The sequence below is a fragment of the Oryctolagus cuniculus genome, chromosome 11, assembly GCF_051225735.1.
Source record: "Oryctolagus cuniculus isolate XC-2025 breed Fujian yellow rabbit chromosome 11, ASM5122573v1, whole genome shotgun sequence".
In the NCBI taxonomy this organism is placed as follows: domain Eukaryota; kingdom Metazoa; phylum Chordata; class Mammalia; order Lagomorpha; family Leporidae; genus Oryctolagus; species Oryctolagus cuniculus.
The window spans coordinates 2,940,407-2,949,624 of NC_142877.1; positions in this window are offsets into that span (position 1 = coordinate 2,940,407).

Consider the following 9,218-nt stretch of genomic DNA (forward strand, 5'->3'; position numbering starts at 1 on the left):
AAGGGAAAATTGAAACCGCAGCTCAAGGATGTCCTGGAGCAAATCCAGAGAGCAGTCATCTCAGCATCCGGATGGCAGGTGCACATGGGGGGAGGGGCGTGGTTCTGTGCCAGGGGAGGAGGGAGGGGACGCAGAAGAGGCGCTGGACAGTGCACCAAGAGGGAAACGCAGATGGCCCTTCATAAAAGGCTCGCCTTGCTCAGAATGAGCTGCTGATTCGGATGAACGGACGCGCCACTTCCCGGTGGTTTGTCCCGCCCCATAGCTGGGCTCCATTCTCTCTGCAAGACTGTGGTATTTTTTTTTTTTTTTGACAGGCAGAGTGGACAGTGAGAGAGAGAGAGAGACAGAGAGAAAGGTCTTCCTTTTCTGTTGGTTCACCCCCCAGTGGCCGCTGCAGCTGGCGCACCGCGCCGATCCGAAGCCAGGAGCCAGGTGCTTCTCCTGGTCTCCCATGGGGTGCAGGGCCCAAGCTCTTGGGCCATCCTCCACTGCACTCCCGGGCCATAGCAGAGAGCTGGCCTGGAAGAGGAGCAATCTGGACAGAATCCGGCGCCCCAACCGGGACCAGAACGCGGTGTGCCGGCGCCACAGGCGGAGGATTAGCCTAGGGAGCTACGGCGGTGCCGGCTAAGACCGCGGTATTCTTAGACGTCACTGGCGAGAAGGAAGAAGAGTACAGGCAGGGAAATCAGACTTGCCTTTTCAAGAAAATACGGGATAAGCCCTTATCCCTTAACCCAGCCATCCTGCTCCTAAGAATCTGTTCTGAAGATCTGCAGGCGAAGACGCAAGAAGGTGCATGTGTAAGACTAACTGTTGCAGCTACTATTGCAATCATGCATCTGGAGACAGCTCCCACGACACCAAGAAGGGCCTGGCTGCGTCCTGTGATCCACCCGCTCACCCAGTGGGAAAGGGGCTGTGGAGGGGCTCCAGGGATACCAGAGGAAAGTGCACATGGGCCAAGTATGTGTGGTGTGCTCCTACTACCTTGAGGAGGCGGGCCGTGAATATGTGTGTGTGTGTGTGCATGTGTGCATGCATGTGTGTGGGTGTGTACGTGTGTGTACACGTTACTATAGAATGTTGGGGTCTCAGCCGGCGCTGCGGCTCAGTAGGCTAATCCTCCGCCTTGCGGTGCCGGCACACCGGGTTCTAGTCCCGGTCAGGGCGCCGGATTCTGTCCCGGTTGCCCCTCTTCCAGGCCAGCTCTCTGCTGTGGCCGGGAGTGCAGTGGAGGATGGCCCAAGTGCTTGGGCCCTGCACCCCATGGGAGACCAGGAGAAGCACCTGGCTCCTGCCTTCGGATCAGCGCGGTGTGCCAGCCGCAGTGCGCCGGCCATAGCGGCCATTGGAGGGTGAACCAACGGCACAGGAAGACCTTTCTCTCTGTCTCTCTCTCTCACTGTCCACTCTGCCTGTCAAAAAAAAAAAAAAAAAAAGGAAACAATCGCCCTAATTAACCGTATGTTGAGGCAGCAGTCAGCCGTACAGCAGGGCGGCTTTACGGAGAGACTGCCGACTTTGGAGCACAGGTGGCTGACTGTGTATCCTAATAGATTATACCACGAAGACAAAACTCCTGGACAAAACCTTCCGCTGGCTTCAGTGACGCGAATGTCGTTGGGTGTCCCTGTCACTCTGAGAGCTCTGCATGGCGGGAGAAAGCAATGGGATCCCTGCTGAGGCCCCGGGAGCCGGAAGCGCAGCAACGGGAGACGACGGCGAGCTGCAGGACATAGGCGGCTCGGAAAATTCCTGGAAGTGGGAATTCAGCCACAGGCATCCGGGTGAATCCAGCCGCAGTTCAGCGGTGATGCACGTGTCCTGGTTCTGCCCACTGCCAAGCCTAAAACCGTGGCCAGCACGGCTGTCCCACAGCCCCCAGCACAGACAGCGGGTCTGCACCTCCCGCTCCTCTACAGCCAACCAGGAGCCCCTGGAGGAAAACCCGGCTCCGTGCCCGCGCAGGAAATGTCCGCGTGATCCTGGGGCACCGTCGGCGCCTGCTGGGTGGTGTGGAAAAGACCCAGGTGCCAACGCGAACCAAGGCCCTCGAGGATGGGCCCTGGCAGCATCCAGCTGCGCAGTAACCACACTCAAGGACAGCACACAAATGCTGCTCACGCTTTACCGTCGCGACGTCACTAAGCCAAACCCAATCGGCCATGTCTTCAGGAGCCCAGGGAGTCAACTCAGTGTTTCAAAGGAAGAGGGACAGAATGGAGCCGGCATTGCGGCGCACGGGTTAAGCCGCCACGTGAGACGCTAACTTTCCATGTGAGCGCCGCCGGCTCAAGTCCCGGCTGTTCCACTTCTGGTCCAGCTCTCTGCTCTGGCCTGGGAAAGCAGCAGCAGATGGCCCAAGTCCCTGGGCCCCTGCACCTGCGTGGGAGATCTGGATGGAGCTCCTGGCTCATGGCTTCAGATTGGCGCAGCGCTGGCTGTTGCGGCCAACTGGGGAGTGAACCAGAGGATGGAATACCTCTCTCTCTCTCTCTCTCTCTCTGCCTCTCCCCTCTCTGTGTAACTGACTTTCAAATAAATAAATAAATCTTAAAAAAAAAAGAACTGAAAATCTGAATACCATAACAACCTTCAAACAGAAAATGCCAGGCCCAGACAATTCTGCCAATGAAATGTCCTGAGGTTCCAATAACACCGCAGTGGCTCAGGCCCCGAGAGTTCGCAAGGACAGCTTCCCACCCGCTCTACGTTCATAGCCAGCGTTAACACTGAGTTGAAAACCTGGCTCAAACCTGCAAGATGGGCCAATCCCACTGGGAAAGGGAGGTGCAGGAGCCGCAAGTGGAATACCCGCACCTGAATCCAATGGAGTATGAAGGGGAAGCCGTCACTCTGTCCAGAGCAGGGCCTGTGCCGCTCCACTGGGGAGGTGCCGTGGGCAGAGGCGGCCTTGGCTGGGGCCTGGGGCTGGGTCAGGAGGGCTCGCCCTGCTGAGGGCTGAGAGAGGCTCCCTGACCCCGGTGCTACCTCTGCCCAGCTCCCCCTTGTTGGGCCTGCCCAGCTGTGTGAGGAGTGGCTCCCTGTAGCTGCCGGCTCTGGTTTTGTGCTCACCGGAGAGTGATCTCCATAGAGCAAACACTGACGATTAGTTAAGCATCTTGATGGAAATAAAATGCTTGTATTTTATTTTCTGCTTTTTTAAAAAAACAGACTTACTTATTTTGAAAGGCAGAGTGATAGAGAGTGATAGATCCATCTTCCATTCACTAATTCACTCCCTAAATGGCCACACCTCCAGGGCGGGTTCAAGCCAAAGCCAGGAGCCTTGAGGTCTTTCTTGGTCTCCCACGGGGGTGGCAGAAGCTCAAGCACTTGGGGCACCTTCTGCTGTTGTCCCAGGCGCATCAGAAGGGAGCTGGATCAGAAGCAGGGCAGCCGGGACTTGAACCGGTGCTCTGAAAGGGATGCTGGCACTGCCAGCAACAGCACAGTGCGCTCACCACGATGCTGGCCCCATTCTGCCTGGTGTTTTAAAAAGCACGATTCCAACAGAAAACCATGCTAAGTGTTGCCCAGAGGGAAACGGGGGCCAATGCTCGCGACCTTCCTGGGTGTCACCGTTCTGCGGTCAGGCCTCTCCTTTCACTGCATCCCCTTCCCGTCTCTAGGGATGCAGGGCTCCTCGCCGTCCACAGGGGGCATTGTACAGACCTTGTATAATGCCCCAAGGTGCATCCTTAATATAAATATTTGCGTTGTATTCAGGTTCTCTGTGCAACGATGCCTGGATGGCGCTTGTGAGTTTACAGAGCTGCCGGCTCCCAGCCGCAGAGCCCAGGGACTCAGTGGCCCAGCAGGTGCCGGCTCCGAGCCCAGCTTGTAGTTCACGCCCAGGCTGGGGGAGGGGGTGACATTCCGCATGCCAGCTCCCCCAGCCCATCTCCCATCCTGCTCACGTCCTGGGCAGCCACCTTCACCCAGCTGCACACCAACGGCAGCCCTGGTCCTGCTGCCCCACTCGATGGCCGCTGTTGAGCCCTCAAAGCCCTCGGAGATGATGAGAGTCAGAGCATCCAAACGCACCCATCAGATGGGGACTTCGTCAAGCCGAGGCCCCAGTGTGCCTTGCTGGGGGCCCCGCCCACCCCAGGGCAGGCGCACATTGACGGCTCTGTTGGTAGAGGTCACTTGGTCCAGAAAAATTGATTCGTTCATGCACCTGGCTGAGATGAGCCCATCTGGCCACACCTGGGTGACAAGTGGGCCGTGGCTGAGGGGGGTCACGTCCTGCATCCAGGAGGAGCTGGGAGTGAATCCCAACCTGCGGCAGTGAGAGGACTTGGAAGGGAGGAGGGGCGACCAACCAGAGGTGTTGCCCGGGACTAGAGGCCTCCTGGGTATCCTTAGCTCACGGGGGGCTGGCAAGGTGTCCACATCCTATCCCTGGGACCCGGGACCTGCAAGTCCCCAGCTGGCAAGAGAGACTCTGCAGGAGGCATTGAGGTACTGGTTTGAGGCGGCCGTGGCCCTGGACCTCTGGCTACCGGGCTGCCTCCTTGCAAGCGGGAGACTCGAGCCCCGGAGTCAGCCTGGAGGAGGCTGCGTGGCTGGCGGAGGTGGAGGAAGGGGCCGGGGGCCAGGAGCACAGGGGCTTCCGGAAGTGGGAGAAGGCCAGGGGCTGCGCGAGGCTCGAAGAAGGCGTGACGCCGGCCCAGCCACACTGCATCCTGACCCCCAGCACTGTGAGATAATAGATTCGAGTTCGAAGTCACTCAGCAGAAAACTGGGCGTAGCCACCACAGGAAATGCATCCGCGGGAACCCAGAACATCCGATTCTACAACCAGGACGACTCGGCGAACTGGGATGGGGGGTGGAACCTGGACCCCAGCTACCTTCTGTGAGCAGAGGCTGAGCCATGGAGCCCACCAGAGGGCGCACAGCAGGGAGCCTTGGGGTGGTGCCCAGGGGACCACGTGGGCACTGAGAATGGCCCTGGACCTCAGGAGGGGCCTTCCCCCATTTTCCAACCTTGCACTGACCTCCGGGCTTCTGCCAAGCCTGTGATCCGGGTCTCCCACGCTGGCCGCTGGGATCCAGGCGCGTGGGGACGCCGTTCTGGAGGGAAGTGTTTGTTCCAGACTTGCAGCAGCGTCAGCACAGTACAAAGCCTCCTGCAGCGGGAGCTGTGAGTGTTCAAACCAGCGCACTCCAAACACGCGTCTCCCACCTGTTCTCGCCACCCTGGACAGTTGCTTCCTGAAGCAGGAATTGCCTCGGGCCACCTAGCGCCCCCTGGTGGCCACTGTGCCTTCCCAGGAGGGATTACGGGAAGCCCCTAGTCCCCCTTGGCTCCGGAGGGGACCCCCAGCCGCACGGGGCTGGCAATGTCAGCAGCTGCTCCCCTGCGTCTGCTCCCACGCCTGTGGGTGTCACGTCCTAGCGAGAGAACGGGTGTTAGCAAACAGCCCACCAATATTTTCAGTTCCAGACACCTCTAACTTCAGCATAATGTGTCATTTCTTGCAAAATCCATTATCAGCTTTTAAAGTTCTGTCACCCACGAGAGAGTCGCATTATCCGGCTGTGAATGCGTGCTTGATTGACAGCCGGTTCGGCAATGAATGGGGCTCCCGTCATTGACAAACGCACCTCCACCCTGAGGGCTGGCTGGTGTTTTCATTGTGCCAGCCAGTCAGTAGACGGGAAAGTAACACGGAGCTCTGTAGACGCCTTCCTTCCCCTTAACTCGGAGGGCAGGGAGGGGCGTGGCGGGTCCAGGTGCTGCCCCGGGGCCTGTGTCTCAGCGCCGAGGGAGCAGGCCTGCAGCAGGCAGGGGACACAGCCCAGGCTCCGGGCCCTGTGCTAGCTTCCAGGCCCTGCCGCCGCCATCCCGGCAACCACAGCACTTCCTGAGGAAGGGCCGGCATCTGCCCTGGCCCCGCGAGCGGTAGCTGTCCTGGCCCGGACTGTGGGGGCCAGGGTGCACGGGGAGGGCAAGGCCCTGGAGGAGACCTGAGTCCGCTTCCAGCGGGAAGCTGCAGCCCCAGCTCCTCCACAGCCCGCCAGGCCCCATTCAGGACGGGTCAGGTCCCAGGCCTGCGCGGGGGGGGGGGGGGGGGCAAAGGCTCCCCCCCCCCCCATTCTCTTCATCCCCTTGCAAAACTGTAAGCTGGTTCCCTCGGGCAGTGTCCCTATGAAGGTGTGGATTCGGAGACACTGACGGGCTTCTGATTGCCTGGCTTTATTTCATTTTTTAAAATGTTTAATTGTCAGGGCCGGCACTGTGGCGTAGTGGGCTAAGCCTCTGTCTGCAGCACCAGCATCCCACATGGGCGCCAGTTCGAGTCCTGGCTGCTCCACTTCCAACCCAGCTCCCTGCTGATGGCGCCTGGAGAACAACAGAAGATGCCCAGGTGCTTGGGCCCCTGCACCCCCGTGGGAGACCCGCATGGGGCTCCTGGCTCCTGGCTCCAGCCTGGCCCAGCCCTGGCCGTTGTGGCCGTTTGGGGAGTGAACCACTGGGTGGGCCATCTCGGTTTCTCTGTCTCTGTCTCCGCCCCTCCCCCCACACTTTGTAACTCTGCCTTTCGAATAAATAACTGAGTCTTTGAAAAGTAGACAGTGCTGCACACAGCTGCCTCTGATTCCCTTTGGTGGGTAGGGCTGTGTGCTGGGACATTTATGGATTTCAGGAAAACACAAGCCAAAAATGAAGCCAGAGTCCTGGGACCCCAGGCTTGGCATCCAGAGTCCAGTTCCTCCCAAGACTGCGGTCATTGTACCTCCGTCCATGCAGAGGGACGCCCCACCGCACCCTCTGTGTGACCCTAGGGACTTGAGACTTCTGCGCACCCCGGGCTCATCTCGCGCTGAGTGGCAGCTGGGCAGGAGTGGGAGGGTCAGAGTTGGGGATACTGATGTAGCACCCCTTGGATTCAGAGCAGAAAGCTGGGTGGGCTGGCAGGACCTGAGGGCCCTCGATGCGTCGGGTGGGGCAGGACCAGGGGGGTGAGCCCAGGTCCGGGGCTGAGTCCCGGAGGGCAAAGCCCCGGGGAGCAGGATGGGAGCCAGTGGGGCACGGGCTGGCGGGCTGGGGCAGTCGGGCCAGGGCTCAGGGCTCAGAGTCTTGCAGGTGTGGAGGAGGTGGGTGGGAACAGCAGGAGGCCGTCTGTGCAGTGACCGCGGAGTGGCCTGGCCTCCCTGCAGGGCTCCACAGAGGGTCCCGTCTTTGTCACTCCTGCACTCATTCAACCAAGCCACAGACGTGGGCCGGGTGCCGGCTGTGTGCCAGGCATCGCCGAGGCCTGGAGGACACGCACACGGACGAGGCTGACACTGCACCTGCTTGCTGCTTACAGGTGCAGACAGAGCCTCACGAGGAATGGTGCTCAGAACTGCGCACCGGGGATACAAGCAGCTGGGGAGGCCCTGGCCTGGGCGAGACCGGAGGCTGCAGCTGCAGGTAGCCTGTTTGGGCTCAGGGAGCCACAGAGACAGGTGGAGGGGGTGGCTGGCCCGGGGCAGGTGATAAAACCCAGGCACCAGGAAGCTGACCCTTCAGGAGTCTCCGGACTGGTAGGTGAGCGAGTCGGCCAATCCCGGATGACAGCCTGGGGAGAGGGTGTGCAGAGGGGAGACCATGTGGCACAGGTGGGGTCCGCAGCAGAAGGCAGCCCGCAGCGGTGATGAGGCAGAGCAGATGTTAGCAGCCAACCCCAGAGCCACCTCGTCAGGTACAGGGGGCTGAGGCTGGGTGTGGAAGGAACACAGCCCTCCCCAGGAGCCCAGTGCCCTGGGGCTGGCTCCCGGACCCTGGCTCTGGCTCCCTGACCCTGGGGTCAGCTCCCTGACCCTGGCTCTGGCTCCCTGACTCTGGGGCCTGCTCCCGGTCCCTGGCTCCTGGTTGGGTGTGAACCACCAAGTTGCTGCATCAAGCTTCAGGGGTTTCAGGGGTCCTTGGCCATGGCCAGGTGGCTCTGGGAGGGAAACCAAGCGCTCCAAGGTCAGGCTGACCTACCGCAAGTCCCAGGTCAGGGTCTCGGGGCTGTGTGATCTAGAAGAAGTTTCTGGAATATCAGGGACCTGTCTTTCTCCCTCACCAGTGTTTTCCTAGGCCAGGCACAAAGCAGGAACTCACCACTCTGCACTAAGTCCAGGAGACGTCCTTCCAGCCTCGGTTTCCCCATCTCTGTCGCTCGGAGGTGGTGGGAGGCAACGCCCGGGAGGGAGCCGAGGCCTGGCCCGGGGGTGGTGAGAGCCACGAGGCTGCTCCCTGGGCCCGGGCAGAGGGGCTGTGGTGCTGTGGTTCCCAGGAAGGACACGCAGGTCGCAGCTCCTTCTGACATCAACTTCTGTGATGTAGACGGCTGCTGTCACCGGGATTGTTAATGATAACATGGCGGCTGCTGTCAGTTTCAAGTAACTGCAGGTGGAACCAATCCCCAGGACCGTCTACACCTGCACCCGCACCCATATCATATCCGTACCACTGGGGCTCGACCAGTGCTCTCCCAAAAGATGTGTCCACGCTCCGACCCAAGAGTGGCCACAAATTCCAGGGGTGGGGGCAGTGGGAATCATGGTTCGATGCGCTGAGAACTCCATCCTGACAGCATCGTGGCCCCCGAAGCCTGGTGCTGCTCTCCCCGCCTCCTCCGGCTCCCCCCGCCGGCTGCCCCAGGGCCTTGGCACTGGCTGTGCCTCTGCAGGAGAGGCTCCCTCCAGGTCTTGGCGCGTGTGCTCACCTTGTTACTGGGGCCTTGGACTTTCCCTGATGCACACACCCCGTCCCGTCCCCTCTCACTGACTTCTGACGTCATAGCCACTCAGCACTTTCTCAAAGCTCCACACCCTGGGAGTGTTTTCTTCTTTGCTTATTTTGTCATTGTCATCCCTCCCCACCCCTCAGCGTGCCGGTGCCCCCTGAGCCCGGGCACGGCTGTCCCCAGGTGCAGCCCACACTTGCAGGATGCAAGCAGGCACACAGTAGGTCAGCAGGGACATTCTAAGTCCTCTCGGCTGGGGTGGCTCGACCGCCCATGCCATCTCGTTCTGTGCCGTGGGACACAGGAGCCCAGCACCCTGGCTGTGTGGAAGGGAGGGAGGGAGACAGGCGAGGAGAAGGCCTCGGGGCAGTGCCCAGCCTGGCGAGCCAGGGTGACACAACCCGCTCTTTCCTGGGGCTGGGGGGGAGGGGAGGAGGATCTTGAAAGTTCGCTGAGCTCCGGCAGTGCCGCTCACTCTCTC